Raw genomic sequence first — 14,770 nt, 5'->3', positions numbered from 1 at the left:
TGCTGATCAGATTAATTATCTTTGTCACCATTGTTGACGGTCCTTAATGCTCACATTTAACCATCACCTAATCATGGAAAAGGATCCAAATGGAACCAACACCTAGACTTAGGGTTTTATGTGACAGAATTCCACGAGTTTTGGTGTTTGTCTATTTCTGCAGGGGTTATCAGGAAATACGGAGGAAAGGCCCACACGTCGGGTTTACATAGAGATATTAACGTGCTGCGCAATTTTCTACCATCTAGAAGACTCCAGAAGCCACCGGAACAAAGCAGAAGCCAAGAGGACTCAGGGACAGGGTGCCCGCCCTACTCTCCTAGGCGCCCGCCCTCACATAGAGTCCAATCAGGACTCTCTTTCGGGATATTGCTCCACCGACCTAAAGGATCAAGGATAACCGTTCAATCAATGTCGGTTTGATCCAACGGCCCAGATTCACTTGAAGGGACGATTTTGCTCCACCGACCTAAAGGATTAAGGATAACCGTTCAATCAATGTCGGTTTGATCCAACGGCCCAGATTCACTTGAAGGGACTATAAAACCAGACCCCCTGGCCCCTGGAGATCATACCACTTCTACAGAATCAAAGCTAGGGTTTCAATTCTTCATCCAAGTAGAGAGGATCCCTCTAGTTCTTCTAGTTCTACTTCTAGTTCATCTAGATCTAGTTCTAGTTCATCTAGTTCTAGTTCTAGTTCCTATAGTTCTAGTTCTAGTTAGTTCTAGTTGTAATCTAGAAAATAGGGAGAGAGAAGAGGAGAGCGGAGGAGGAGCCGGATCTGTCAGATCTTCCTCAACATTGTACTTTTGCAGCAACTGGTTCGTTCTTCATCGTTCTCCAGGTTCTTCAATTCATAATTCCTGAGTTCTTTAAATACTTTTATTTACATTCAAGTTATTTATTGGATTCCCGCTTGCATCAAGTGCTCTAGTCTTTATAACGCTAGAGTAGTAATTAATAGATTAGACGTGGTGTTTAGTCTTGCAATTACCTGGAATTGCACCCAATCTTGCGGATTGTTGTGGTAGCCTTAGGGTAGTGACAGCCCTAACGGTCGACGTATTCCACCTCGTTCGGATCGGTGTTTGTAGGACCGTAGTCAGACCTTCCTAGCCCCCTTCTCATCTCTTTCTGTGGTTAGTGCTCTGATGTCCCGATATAGATAATCTTGAAGTAATTCTTGATTCTTAGATCAACTAGAGAACTCTCAGGAAACTTCCTCTCTTCCCACCAAAAATAATTATATAGTTATCCTTGGGCGATCTTGGATCTTAATTAGTACACTCACATTCTCTGTGGAAAATCGATACTCTGGAATACTCCCGGGTGAAGGCTACATCGGTATCCGTGCACTTGCGGATTTTTCTGTTTGCGTTTAAAATACCCAACAAGCTTTCTGGCGCCGTTGCCGGGGAACGGTAGCGGTGCTAGTTTCGAACCAAGTCGTCCGTGTATCCTTTTTCTTTTCCTTTTTTTACCACAGTCACCTTATCATTTTCACCATACCACATGGATTTCACTCTAAGCATTAATGAGCATGGAATTTATTTCATAGCCACTTCATTTGCTCCATGCTCATATGCAACATCTTTCCAATCCATTGGTTTTTCCAACATCACCACATTCGAGATCTCCAACTCCCACTTCCTTTCTATTTATAAAAACTTTAAAAGGGCGGTTGTCGATGCATATGTCTATATTAAATATTGCAGATCTCGTTGAGTTAATCTTGATATAGGTCAGCGTTGGAGGGGAAACCTCTTCGCTGACATAAATTGATGGTTTCCCAAGGGCAAGCTTAGTGTCCTAAAACAAGCACTGATTAGATCGTAACATCAGCTTTTAATTATATGCAACATTACCTTGTGTGTTGAGCATATAAGGATAATTGTAAAAGTATTCCTTCGGGTATTCTTGTCACTAACCTTTTTAGGATTGGAGCAAGAAGATCGGATGAATGACAAGCACAAGGTATGTCCAACTAACCATCATACAACATTGAATTAAATTAATCCAAACTTGAATTTTGCAAAATTCAAGCTTGGGGGAGTACTTTATATAAAAACATCATTTGCCATGTTGCTATGTTGGTTGTTCCTACCTTTGAGACATGCTCAATTTGTTAAATAGTAATCACACTACTTCATCTCCACTTGAGTAGATCTCTATAAATGCTCTCATGCTACCTTTATTTGCTTTAGTATATGTCTAGGTTTGGATTAGTTTCATTTATCTCTTAATTAAGCATGGTGCTTAGTTTAGGGCTGATGATTTTACTTCCAAGGGAGTTTAAATTAAGCATGATGCTTAGGTTAAAATGCCCTCCTAAATCAAATTAGACATGGTGTCTAGGTTGATTTTTGAGCCGATAATATGCTATAGTAGATATTGGATATTTTGTTGGACTAACCCCTGTAGGAAAACATTCAATATCGACCTGGGAAGTCCTGAGATAAACTCACATTGGAGACAAAGAGAGAGACACATAAAGTTTAACAATTTACACAAGGAAGACATAGCTCACAAGAGATGATCCATGGAGGGTGCCACAAACACGATGCACAACCGCTAAGAAAGGAAAGCTTCCATAAGGTGATACTGTACCATCACTCTTCAAGTAAGGTAACATCTTAAGGTACTTGACTATCACTTTTATAAAGCTTCTCCTTGGTTCTGGCGTTCACATGAATAAAAGAGACAAACATGTATGATTTACAGCTATAGATTAACCAACCCAACTGATTCAACATGTTTAGTCCTTCCACCTTTGTGATCCCGCACTCCTAATCATATGAGCTAAAGTGTTGCACACTCAGTCTTTGGAAGATATATATAAAAAAAAAAGAAAACACATAAGTATAGATAGATTATCTTTCCATTAGGTTGAGCGATCTGATCTGATAAATGTTTTAAATGCTACACCCATGATCTTATTATCCATCTACTTTGTTTTGCTCACTATGCTTAAGGATAGAGAAGAACAAATACACTTTTGGTTCTGTTGGTTTTTTCCATCAACAGGGCCCATGCACTTGATCTCTGCCTTGTCTCTATGAGCAGGTACACTTCGAGCAAAATATGAAGGACTTTTACAACTCCCAGACTCCACCAAGTGAAGAACCTAGATCTACGAGCACAAACACACTGGAGATACTAGACACTCAGGCAATCACTGCCCTGAGATGCTTGAGGACGTAACTACTGGAGTAACCCCGTTGTGGAAGTAATTACTGACCTTCTGCCGGTCAAGAGAGGCGATCCAGGACGCACCGTTATCCCAGAAGCACTCTACAACTTTGGCTCCAGTGTCAACATTATGCCTAGGAAACAACCATGTGTTTGCAGCTTGCAGATCAGACACTAAGTTTCCCAAAGGGAATATTGAAGAACCTCTACGTCCGAGTTGGTACCTTATACGCTCCAGCAGACTTCGTGGTGATAGAGACTGATACTGATGAGAGGGCATCCATCATCCTAGGGAGGCCATTCCTGAACACCTCGGGAGCTGTCATCTACACTAGTGCTGCTAAAATCCATTTCTACATCAAGGGGAGGAAGGAGACGTTTTCCTTCAAGAACAAGACTACACAAATCTCAAAGCAATCCCGACATGAACCAAGAAAGAGGACCAACAGGAGGAACATGAACAAGCAAATGTGGACCAAGTCAGCTAAGACGGTCACTGTAGTTCAAGGAGGTCAAGATCGTCGACTTAAAGTCACAGTTCCTGACCAAAAAGGACGACCCAGTCACCTATCAGCTCCTATTGGGAACCATGCCCCTAAAACCGACATACATTCAGCTCCAGATGGCAGATGAGACATTCTGAAAGATTGAAGGTTATTGACATGGGAGAAGACGAGTACGATCCACCCATCATCCTTGGAAGACCGATCTTTAGCACCGTTAAAGCAATCATCTACATTGGAACCAGAGAAGTCCACATACACTTCCCCTCTGAGAAGGTACGCGGCTATTTCACTGACCCTAACTATATAGTTGAAGATTCTAAGCAGGTTGGACAAGAAGAAGACGACACAACCGCAACCAGAGGAGGCAAATCATCAAGGACAGATGGGCTGACTATGAAGGAGAAGTTGTAAGGTCTGAAGACATACAGCTTGAACAGAACTGTCCTGAGGAGACCATAGCACCGAGTCAGGTGTGGAGAAAGAAGATAGTTTTACACGAAGAGCAAGCGCCGCCGGAACCACCGACTATGCCATCCAGCGAATCCCAGGACGACTGAGAAAACGGAGAGTCCCGTTCGGTGGACTTAAAAACACCGAACGCCCTGCCAAGAGGTAAACTTGGTAGTTATCCTTTTCCTTTCAATTATTTAAAATAGTTTGCTTAGTTAATCAGGTTCATATCATCTTGAAAAGAAAATAAAAATGTTAAAAATAGTAAGCCCCATGTGAGTATGCTCATGGCATAAAACCCATAAGTACATTCACTGTGGTGGCGTAAAAATAAAATAAATATATTCCTGTCCTATAAAAATGAAAATATAAAAATAAATTTATGATCCTACTAAAGAAAGTAATATTTATTGAGGAGGCTCAACATGATAAAGGCTACATATTTATGCTAACACTTAACTAGTTCCACAAAGATTTGTTGTCTATTTGAGCTCCACAGAATTCAAGGATCAAAGAAGACTACCAGACGGAGGACATCCTAATCGCTGTCAGGGTGCTGCCGACATTCAAATACACCTCCACCACCTGCTAGCTACATCAGAAGAAATTATGTCAAAATCCAACTTGGGGGAGAGCACCCCCATTTATCCAGCTAAGTGTTCTACTCACGTTTATATTTTACTCAAATAATAAAAAGATGCATAATGATAAAAACCCAAATAAAGATTTTGTGCTTTTATATATATCTTTGCTTAGTTTGCTAAATAAATAAAGTTTGCTATGAACCCTTATGGTAAGCTCTCACATGGAAATGATGAATAGTTGCTCTACCATGACTAGTTCTCAAAATTAAAATGTCTCTCAAGTTTAGGCATGACAGTTATTAATTAAGATTTGCTCTAAACCTGAACTTGTGGGAAGAGAACTTGAGCTGAAGTCTAAGTTGTTAACAGATATGATATGGAAAGGTTGAGCTGCTGCTTATCTGTTCCTAGAGATGCTAGAATTCTGGAAAATTTTATCTTTGAAAATCTTTAAAATAGCATATGATGAGTTCCTGTATGATGAGAGTTTGAATTCCTACCACAGCCATATATACATGCTTGCTAAGAATTTGAGCCACACATTTACTTTTTACTGCTTATGAGCATTGAGTGTGGTCAAGCTATGTAGACCCTTAGGAGCTTGTCATGTGGTTAAATCAAGATTCACTTGCACATTCACTCACACATGCTGCTTCTACTCCGGAAGTACGAATCCACATATATCCACCCATTTCCATCTCCAGAACCATCCAAAAATATTCTACTCCTAATCCGAGAGAGAATAGCCAAAAACATTTCTGTTTTTCCCCTGTGAAATAAATGCTCAAGTTATCTTGGTTACTACCACTTGCCATATTATTTCAGGAGATGAGTGCTCTAAAAAAAGAGAGAAAAAAAGGAACTGAGGAAATAAAAAGGGGCAAGTGCCCGGAACCTCGAAAGAAAAGAAAAAGTGAGACGAGAGGTAAAAATAGACAAGTGTCCGACAGTAGAATTAGGGGTACAAGATACCCACCTGAGAGGATAGAAAAAAAGAAAATATACAGCATCTCATTCTCCTCAAAAAGTTTCAAAAGAGCAAGAAAGGTTTGTATCCCCTCAAAAGAGCACAAGTAGAATTAGACTTTCACCATCATCACCATACACCATTCATTCGCCACACATGCACATCTTGATTTGACTTATTGACTCGTTCTTCTGGATCCATGGTTTGACAATGCAATAAATGTCTTATAAGTATGTATTAGCTGTCTCCCACCTATGAGCTCCAGATATCAAAAGCCTTATTAGAGTAGGATGAGAGAGAAGGCAATGTCACTATGCCTCATACCAAAAATACCACATACTTTGAGAGAAGGCATAAATCATTACTGCCTTGGTAAGGATCCAGAAATACCACAAAAGAGAGACTAGAGAGAGTCATACAAGGAATCTCTAAGTTTTATTTGAAAATCTGCAAAAACTCTAGAGCTATAGTTAATCGAAGAACATGAGACATGGCGCTTGACTAGACCGTTCTATCTTTTAACTACTCAAGACACAAGTGACGGTTGCAAGCCCCATGGTGGATGGTAAAATGAGTAAGTTTAAATCTTAACAGTTTACCCTAACCCAGAGATGAGATCTTGTTTGAACGAATGTGTATTTTTAAGGCATAAAACCACTACAGAAACTCTTGAGTCCATCTTTGCTCAGGGACGAGCAAAGGTTAAGCTTGGGGGAGCTTGTTGACAGTCCTTAATGCTCACATTTAACCATCAACTAATCATGGAAAAGGATCCAAATGGAACCAACACCTAGACTTAGGGTTTTATCTGACAGAATTCCACGAGTTTTGGTGTTTGTCTATTTCTGCAGGGGGTTATCAGGAAATACGGAGGAAAGGCCCACACGTCGGGTTTACATAGAGATATTAACGTGCTGCGCAATTTTCTACCATCTAGAAGATTTCAGAAGCCACGGGAACAAAGCGGAAGCCGAGAGGACTCAGGGACAGGGCGCCCGCCCTACTCTCCTAAGCGCCCGCCCTCACATAGAGTCCAATCAGGACTCTCTTTCGGGATATTGCTCCACCGACCTAAAGGATCAAGGATAACCGTTCAATCAATGTCGGTTTGATCCAACGGCCCAGATTCACTTGAAGGGACTATAAAACCATACCCCCTGGCCCCTAGAGATCATACCTCTTCTACAGAATCAAAGCTAGGGTTTTAATTCTTCATCCAAGTAGAGAGGATACCTCTAGTTCTTCTAGTTCTAATTCTAGTTCATCTAGATCTAGTTCTAGTTCATCTAGTTCTAGTTCTAGTTCCTCTAGTTCTAGTTCTAGTTACTTCTAGTTGTAATCTAGAAAATAGGGAGATAGAAGAGGAGAGCGGAGGAGGAGCCGGATCTGTCGGATCTTCCTCAACCTTGTACTTTTGCAGCAACTGGTTCGTTCTTCATCGTTCTCTAGGTTCTTCAATTCATAATTCCTGAGTTCTTTAATTACTTTTATTTACATTCAAGTTATTTATTGGATTCCCGCTTGCATCAAGTGCTCTAGTCTTTATAATGCTAGAGTAGTAATTAATAGATTAGACGTGGTGTTTAGTCTTGCAATTACCTGGAATTGCACCCAATCCTACGGATTGTTGTGGTAGCCTTAGGGTAGTGACAGCCCTAACGGTCGACGTATTCCACCTCATTCGGATCGGTGTTTGTAGGACCGTAGTCAGACCTTTCTAGCCCCCTTCTCATCTCTTTCTGTGGTTAGTGCTCTGATGTCCCGATATAGATAATCTTGAAGTAATTCTTGATTCTTAGATCAACTAGAGAACTCTCAGGAAACTTCCTCTCTTCCCACCAAAAATAATTATATAGTTATCCTTGGGCGATCTTGGATCTTAATTAGTACACTCACGTTCTCTGTGGAAAATCGATACTCTAGAATACTCCCGGGTGAAGGCTACATCGGTATCCGTGCGCTTGCGGATTTTTCTGTTTGCGTTTAAAATACCCAACAACCATTCATACTTTATCTATCTTTTATGTGACATTTATCCCTGTATGAAAGAGATAGATAAATGCTCTCGATTATATATGCAATTATAGATACTCAATTCTATATTCCATTCCATAATCAACATTGATGATTAGAAATCCCTTCCCAGTGGTAAAAATATAAATAACAATACCTGGAATACTTCCCGGTTAAAATGCAACATTGATATTAATCTGTGCGCTTGCAGATCTTATTTATTATTTATTTAGAAGAGCAATTGCATATTCAATACCGCGTCTCTCATGTCATGCTGGGGATGACAACTTGGCTTAAGTGGCATGAGGGATAGGTTTGGCATTTTTGGCGCCGTTATTAGAATTAGAGAACTAAGTCTACTTTTGGTAGTGATGTTAAGAATGCCCAATATGCTCGTGCACGGTCTCCTTCTCCCTAGCCAAGTGACTCATCTGATCCTGCTTGTGATCTCTTTCTCTAATGGCCTTCACCCACTGCTGCCTACGGTACTCCGCAATCTCTTCCCAGTCATTGCGGTCCTTTTGGGCTTGCTCTAGGAGTCTAGCTTGCTTGCGAAACTTGCGAGCACGCTTTTCAGCCTTCTGTTGCATCTCCTGAGCCTGGCGAACAGCCACCATCACCTGTGTATAGGTGTCCTCTTGCTGACTGAACAGCTTGAGCACAACCATCATAGCACTCATAGCAGGACTAGAGCTCTCAGCCTGCTCTCCTCGACCACGGACCAATGCACATCAATCAGCCTACTTCCACTCCGCTGCTGCTGGGTCAGCATGGGGAATGGAGGTCGCTGGCCCTCTTGTCAGCTCATCGCCAAACCTCTGACAGATGTTGAGCAGCATAGCATGGGCTGCAACCTGAGCTGCTTCGCATGGAGTCTGCCCATCTGAGTTGCAGGTCCACCCAGTCCATGCAGGCCTGCCCCCATGTGTTGGGACAACTCCCTGCACAGCGAACCACTGCAAGTCTCCTGTCATGTCCACCTCCCACCAAGAGTACTGAGGTGGCTCAGTATACCGCACTGACTACAGCACCCTCCACCACAGAGTAGGAGTGCCAAACTCGCTCAGAAAGGTGTCACTAGGGAGAGGTGAAGCGGGCACGTCCATCCGTGGAAAGGAATAACCGTCGGTAAGAGAGGATTAATTTTAAGCAACATTTATTAACTTAAAAGGAACGATTTTGTAAGGGAAGGAGTAGACAGAATGTATGTATGAATGCGATATGATGCATGCACGAACCGTACATCCTCACAAACTTAGAAAAGAGTATTCTATCGGATATACGGTGGCATACATTCGTCTCTCGATACGGTAACTATCGATGTACACGTGCGCTGTTAGAGTACCTGCAGAAAACTTCATTGCAGCCCAATATTCCCAATATTTCACTCAAGAAAGCAGTAAACTAAGTGCACATTGCTTATACATGCCCAACATGCACAAACAATGACACCACAGCTACCCGAAAAATTAAATACTCCCTAATTAAGTTTCCTTCGTGGTTCCATGGTTTGACATGTAACCACTCTAGAAAACCACCGCGAACACTCCCCTAGACCGCCGTTTGGACGATCATGCTCTCACAGCTCACACTTACCAGAGCCTAGGTGCGACGTTGCATAACTTAAATCTAGCAACATATGTGGCTAATTCACATATGAAGGCTACCTCTACCATTTGACCACAGGGTAGCATAGTGCAGTCATCACACATCCATACCTGAGTACTGCCGGAGATGCATAATTAAAAGCCCCAAGTCAGTACTTAAATAGCCACCTAGAGTCCTTATATGGGCAAGGAGGATTCGACCACTGGCATAACTTAGGTATTGAATTTCACAATTTATTTAAAAAAACTCTTTTATTTTTAAATACACAAACGCTGTATTTAAATGTTGAACTTGCTCCGATGCCAGCTGTCACAGAACCGACCAATTATAAGAGTTCAAGTGTAGAAACGATCAACTAGCAATCAAGTTTCCAAACTTGAGCCCATATAATCCCGGTAGTCAACTGAAATCACGAAGGACTTCAAACCAACTTGCAACAAACCAAGATCATAATAGTTCAACATAATACAGCGAATGTTACATAGTCATACATTGCCGACGAAGCGGCACCACATCGGAGTACTTAGTTGTTACAACACAAGTTCACAGTAGCGGAAGCAAAATAGTTTACAACACGCATTCCATAGTCTTGTTATTGCCAGAGTCTCATCATGTTCATCAAAAGAAACGGGGTACGCAGTTTGTTAGAGAACTGCGCCCAACGGTTTAGTCCTCATCCCCAGCGGGATGGAGACATGTCTTGCAGAAGCCATCATAAAAGACATCATCTACAATAGGTGGGAATAAACCCTGAGTACGAGGATGTACTCAGCTAGACTTACCCGTCTAGTAAAATATAAAAGACACCAAGGATTATGCAAGTCTGAGTGTAAAGTGTAGCTGGCTTGACTCATCATTTGCAAAAAGCTTAAGTGGATACTACACCATTTGAACGCATTATATTAATCATCATTAGCCTACCACTAGATGAGCACCTAGACTAAGCACTTCACTTGATTATTACAAACAATAATAACCATATCAAGTTTCATCATATGTTCTTCCTTGCTATCCTCAACATCATTATCAAGAACCATTGTACTTAGTGAATGCTACGTTTGCCGCTGCTCTGTCAAGTTCTCACTATCCGGGAGAGACGGTGATTCGAATCGATTCCTATCCAGCTGGAGGGTTATTCCTAGCACTCACCCAAGCATCCCCCGTCGGAGAGCAAGCGGGTCACCTTTGGTACAACTCAGGAATCTTGGCTCCGATCAGCGCCGCACTCTCAGGGCTACCACTCTGCTAGGGAGGTCAGGACTTTTAACTCACATGCCTTTGGTCTTACGCCAATGGTCCCCCGCACACCGCACTTCCTCCGGTAGTGCGCACTTTATACTAGCCGGTCTTCTGGCCTGAGTCATACTACTAGGCTTCGCGGTCGAAACGAGTTATCCGGCCAAATAAGTGTCAGGCATGCGTTCAACATGACAAGAGGACGTACAACGATCGGTCCTTAGTTGCCACAGATGGAGTCACTACATCCTTGCAAAACTCCGCCCGGCTTAAGTCATTTTAATCAGGTTCGTTCCACGATAGCACATATAGTCAATCGTGATCCGACACAACCCTATTTCACGCAGGTGACAGGATATCACCTGACTTCTACCGATTAAAGCAGGGCTAAGCAGCTACTCGGTCCTAACTCTACAACTAGGTAGTGGTAAGATATCTGGACAAGGAAAAGGGTAAAATGCAGCAAGGGTTTCATCACAACTCCTATACGTAATGCATCAATAGATATAACATATTCAAGTAAGCTTTTGAAACTAAAGTGGGAGACATAAGATGCTCCGGGGCTTGCCTTTCACGAACGAGGCTGGCTCGTGATTAGGGCACTCGACCTCCTCTTCGGGCTCCTCGTGTCCGGCTGGCTGGACCTCCGCTTCCGGATTGATCTCCTGGCCTTCGGCGTTCACCTGGTTGAGCTCGAACGAGGTCGCCGCTTCTGGTGCACCTATTGTATGCACGATGAGTAAGAAATGTGTGCATTCTAGATGAGGATGAATGCTTGGTACAAGATTAGAACTTCACTAGACACTCATTTACGGAGTAACTCCAATTACAAGCTCACAAAAGATGACTAACTAACTTAGCAAGATTCATCAAGTTAAACCATAAATAGCAACAACCAATAACAGAGCAGCTCACGGAATAAATCATAACTAATGATATACATATCCAAAAAACATGAATGAGGACATTCTGAAAAGCTTATGAAATTGTCTACATTTCATCTTTAGACATCACAGCAAGATTCACAAGTTAAACAGGTCAATTAAACAAAGTTCCATGTTCTGTCCCAGAAAAACAGAGAACACCTAATTCTGGAACCCATCTTGGAAGAGCTATAACTTTTAAACTACTGGACCAAATGATCCCAAATTTAAACCACAGCTAGCTCATAAAGTGTACAACATCTTTGATTTAGACAAGTCCTTCAGAAAACCAAGTTATCATCAAGAAAAGGTTAGATTACTCTCTTGCTGTCCAGAACAGCTAAAAACCTTTAATTAATTATTTGATGACATAGCAAAGACATCTTTAGTGTCAACCAAAAAGGTTTACATACATAAGCATAACCTAAGATTACCAGAACATCACATGTTGACCACTAAACATTCAATAATAAGGTATTTATTAATTTAATTCCATAAAAGGACATAATTACAAGATACCAGCAAAAGTGCTCAGAAAAATCTACAAAAATTATAGAAGCACAAGCATGGCACCTTGACATTGCCATAAAATTGTCAGAGCAATTGCACATGCCAAACTTAAGATAAGTATTTAACATGTAACAAGGTGCTTATTTCATAAATTAAGAAACATTGCTTAGCTAGTGTCAAACAACAGATTTCAGATTATTTACAAGCTACTCTTACTACAAACAAACTTGACACCAAAGGAAAACACCAGCATAAGCATCCAACATTTATTATGATTTAAATATGAAAACAAGCCATAGGATTAACATAAATTACATATCAGAGATATAGCACTCCAAAAAAATCATGAAATATTTATCAGAGCATTCTAATATCACTCAGAGCATACCATAAAAATTTCATATCCATTGGAGCAGTATGACAAAAGATATGAATTTACACTCAAATAACAAGATTAATTCATAAAAATTATTTTTCCTAGTAAACATGGTGCATATTATATTTTTATTAAAAACTAGCCATACCATGGATCAACACAAAATTTGTTTCACAAATTTTGGAGCTTAGAAACTGGAGATATGATTTTTGCAAGATTGCAAGAAATCTGGAATTTAAATAAAAGAGAGGAGGGAGCCGTTGTGTCACTGACAGCGGGACCCGCATGTCAGGTTCTTCTTCCTCTCGACCGAGGCGACGTTCACCGGTGATTTCTCCGCGATGGCGAGGTCTCTGGCCAAACCAAGGGCACCAACGTGATCCCCAGACACTTGCGAACCGGTTGACCCCCTTTTCCACACAGCGGAGCCACCGGAAGGGGCTTGCCGTCGATCATGGCGGCTCGGCGGAGGTGCTCGTGAAGGGTCGAGATGGCGGACTAGAGGGGGGGTGAATAGTCCTTTCTAAAACTTAACGCGCCGGCTAACCGAAATAAGTGCGGAATTAAAACTATCGTTCTAGCCAAGACTATACCCCTCTATCTAAGTTCCTTAGCACCTTGTGAAAGATCCTAAATAAGCAAACAAGGTGCTACCTTAGCAAGAGCTCACCTAACCAATTCTAGAAGCAAGGTCACACAAACCTATGCCACTAATACTTTGCAAACCGGAGAGCTCCTACACAACTAGTAAGCAAAAGCACAAAGCTCCTAAGCTCACTAGCAATGCTCAATAACAAGGCAACCAATGCCAAATTAGAGAGCGCAAATTACTTAGCTACACAAACTAAGCAATGTGACTAACAAGGTTACACAAACCAAATTAGTCACACAGGGGAACTACTTCTAGCTACACAAGCAAGAAGGTAACTAGCAAGCTACACAAGCTAACTAATTACAAGAGTAACTACACAAGCACAAGTATATGAAGTAAATACAAGCTTGGGTTAGGGACTTGCAAACCAAAATGAAGAACAATGTTGACACGATGATTTTCTCCCGAGGTTCACTTGGTTGCCACCAAGCTACGTCCCCGTTGTGTCGACCAACACTTGGTGGTTCGGCGGCTAAGAGGTGTTACACGAACCTCGTCCTCACTAGGACACCGCAAGAACCTACCCACAAGTGAGGTAACTCAATGACACGCACAATCCAATAGAGTTGCTCTTCGCGATCCCCGCGGGGTGAGCACCGTACCCCTCACAAATACTCCTCCGGAGCACCACACAATCTTCTAGCGTGCTTCAAACAGAGTCACAATCCACCAAACCGTCTAGGTGATGGCAATCACCAAGAGTAACAAGAAATCCCCAATCACAAAGATTTCCTAGTGCCACCAAATGCAAATCACGAATGCACACACTAGGCTCTCACTCCCTCACTCAAAATAGCACCAAGCATGAGAGGGAGAGGAAGGGGAAAAGGTGGATCTTCAACCTCTCATCCACACCCACAAAGGGCTCTCAATCTCTCTAAGAAATTTCAGCTCAAATCCATGGGAGAGAGAGAGGAGATGAGGAACCCTAACTTGCTTGCTCTCCTAAAGTGAGAAAATGGGGAGAGAAGTGAGGAGGAAGAGGGCAGCAGCAGCCCCAAATACCTCAGCTCGCGCTCCCAACGGTCAGATTCAGCCTCGCAAGAAATTCCAGTGTGGGTAGGAAATAATTCCAGGCAAACACACATTTGACCGTTGGCGTGGGTGAACTCCAGTTTTGAAAAATATCCAGTGTGGGGCAGCTAAAATTCCAACCGACCCCTCTCTGTTGCAAGCACAAATATTAGAATATCCAGGTAGGGCAGAGAATAACTCCGATCGACCCCTTGCTGTTTGGGCATGACTAATAGCTCGGTTTTCCAACTCAAAACCCCTTTTTAAGGTGCTAACTTTCCCACAAAGTACCAAAAACAATTGAGCACTTAAGTTAGCATTTTCACAAATAATTGTTAGGGTTTTCTCAAGTATTCTCACCACGTCACTAAGCGCAATGCATATGCAAAAGAGACTCACACTTAGTGGCACTAGATAACCATTGTAATTAAAGATTTCCCCTCTTTATAGTACGGTTATCTATCCTAAATCCGGTCAAGCACTTCTCTACTCAACTTAGACCGGTGAAATGAAATGCCCTATAGGTTATACCTTTGCCTTGCGTATTTCATTCCATCTCCTTCGATGTTGATGCAACACATGCACCAACCAATCACAAATGATATGATCCACTTCATATCATCACATGACCGTATTGGTTCATCGATCTTGACCTCACTTGCTCTTCACCATTGCCTTGGTCCATCGGCGTCAAGTCTTGCTCAAGCTTCACCGTCACACGCGGTCCCTCGCTTCAAAG

This window comes from Sorghum bicolor, chromosome 3 (assembly GCF_000003195.3).
Source record: "Sorghum bicolor cultivar BTx623 chromosome 3, Sorghum_bicolor_NCBIv3, whole genome shotgun sequence".
NCBI classification, from domain to species: Eukaryota; Viridiplantae; Streptophyta; class Magnoliopsida; order Poales; family Poaceae; genus Sorghum; species Sorghum bicolor.
Note: the sequence above shows the minus strand (reverse complement) of the source record.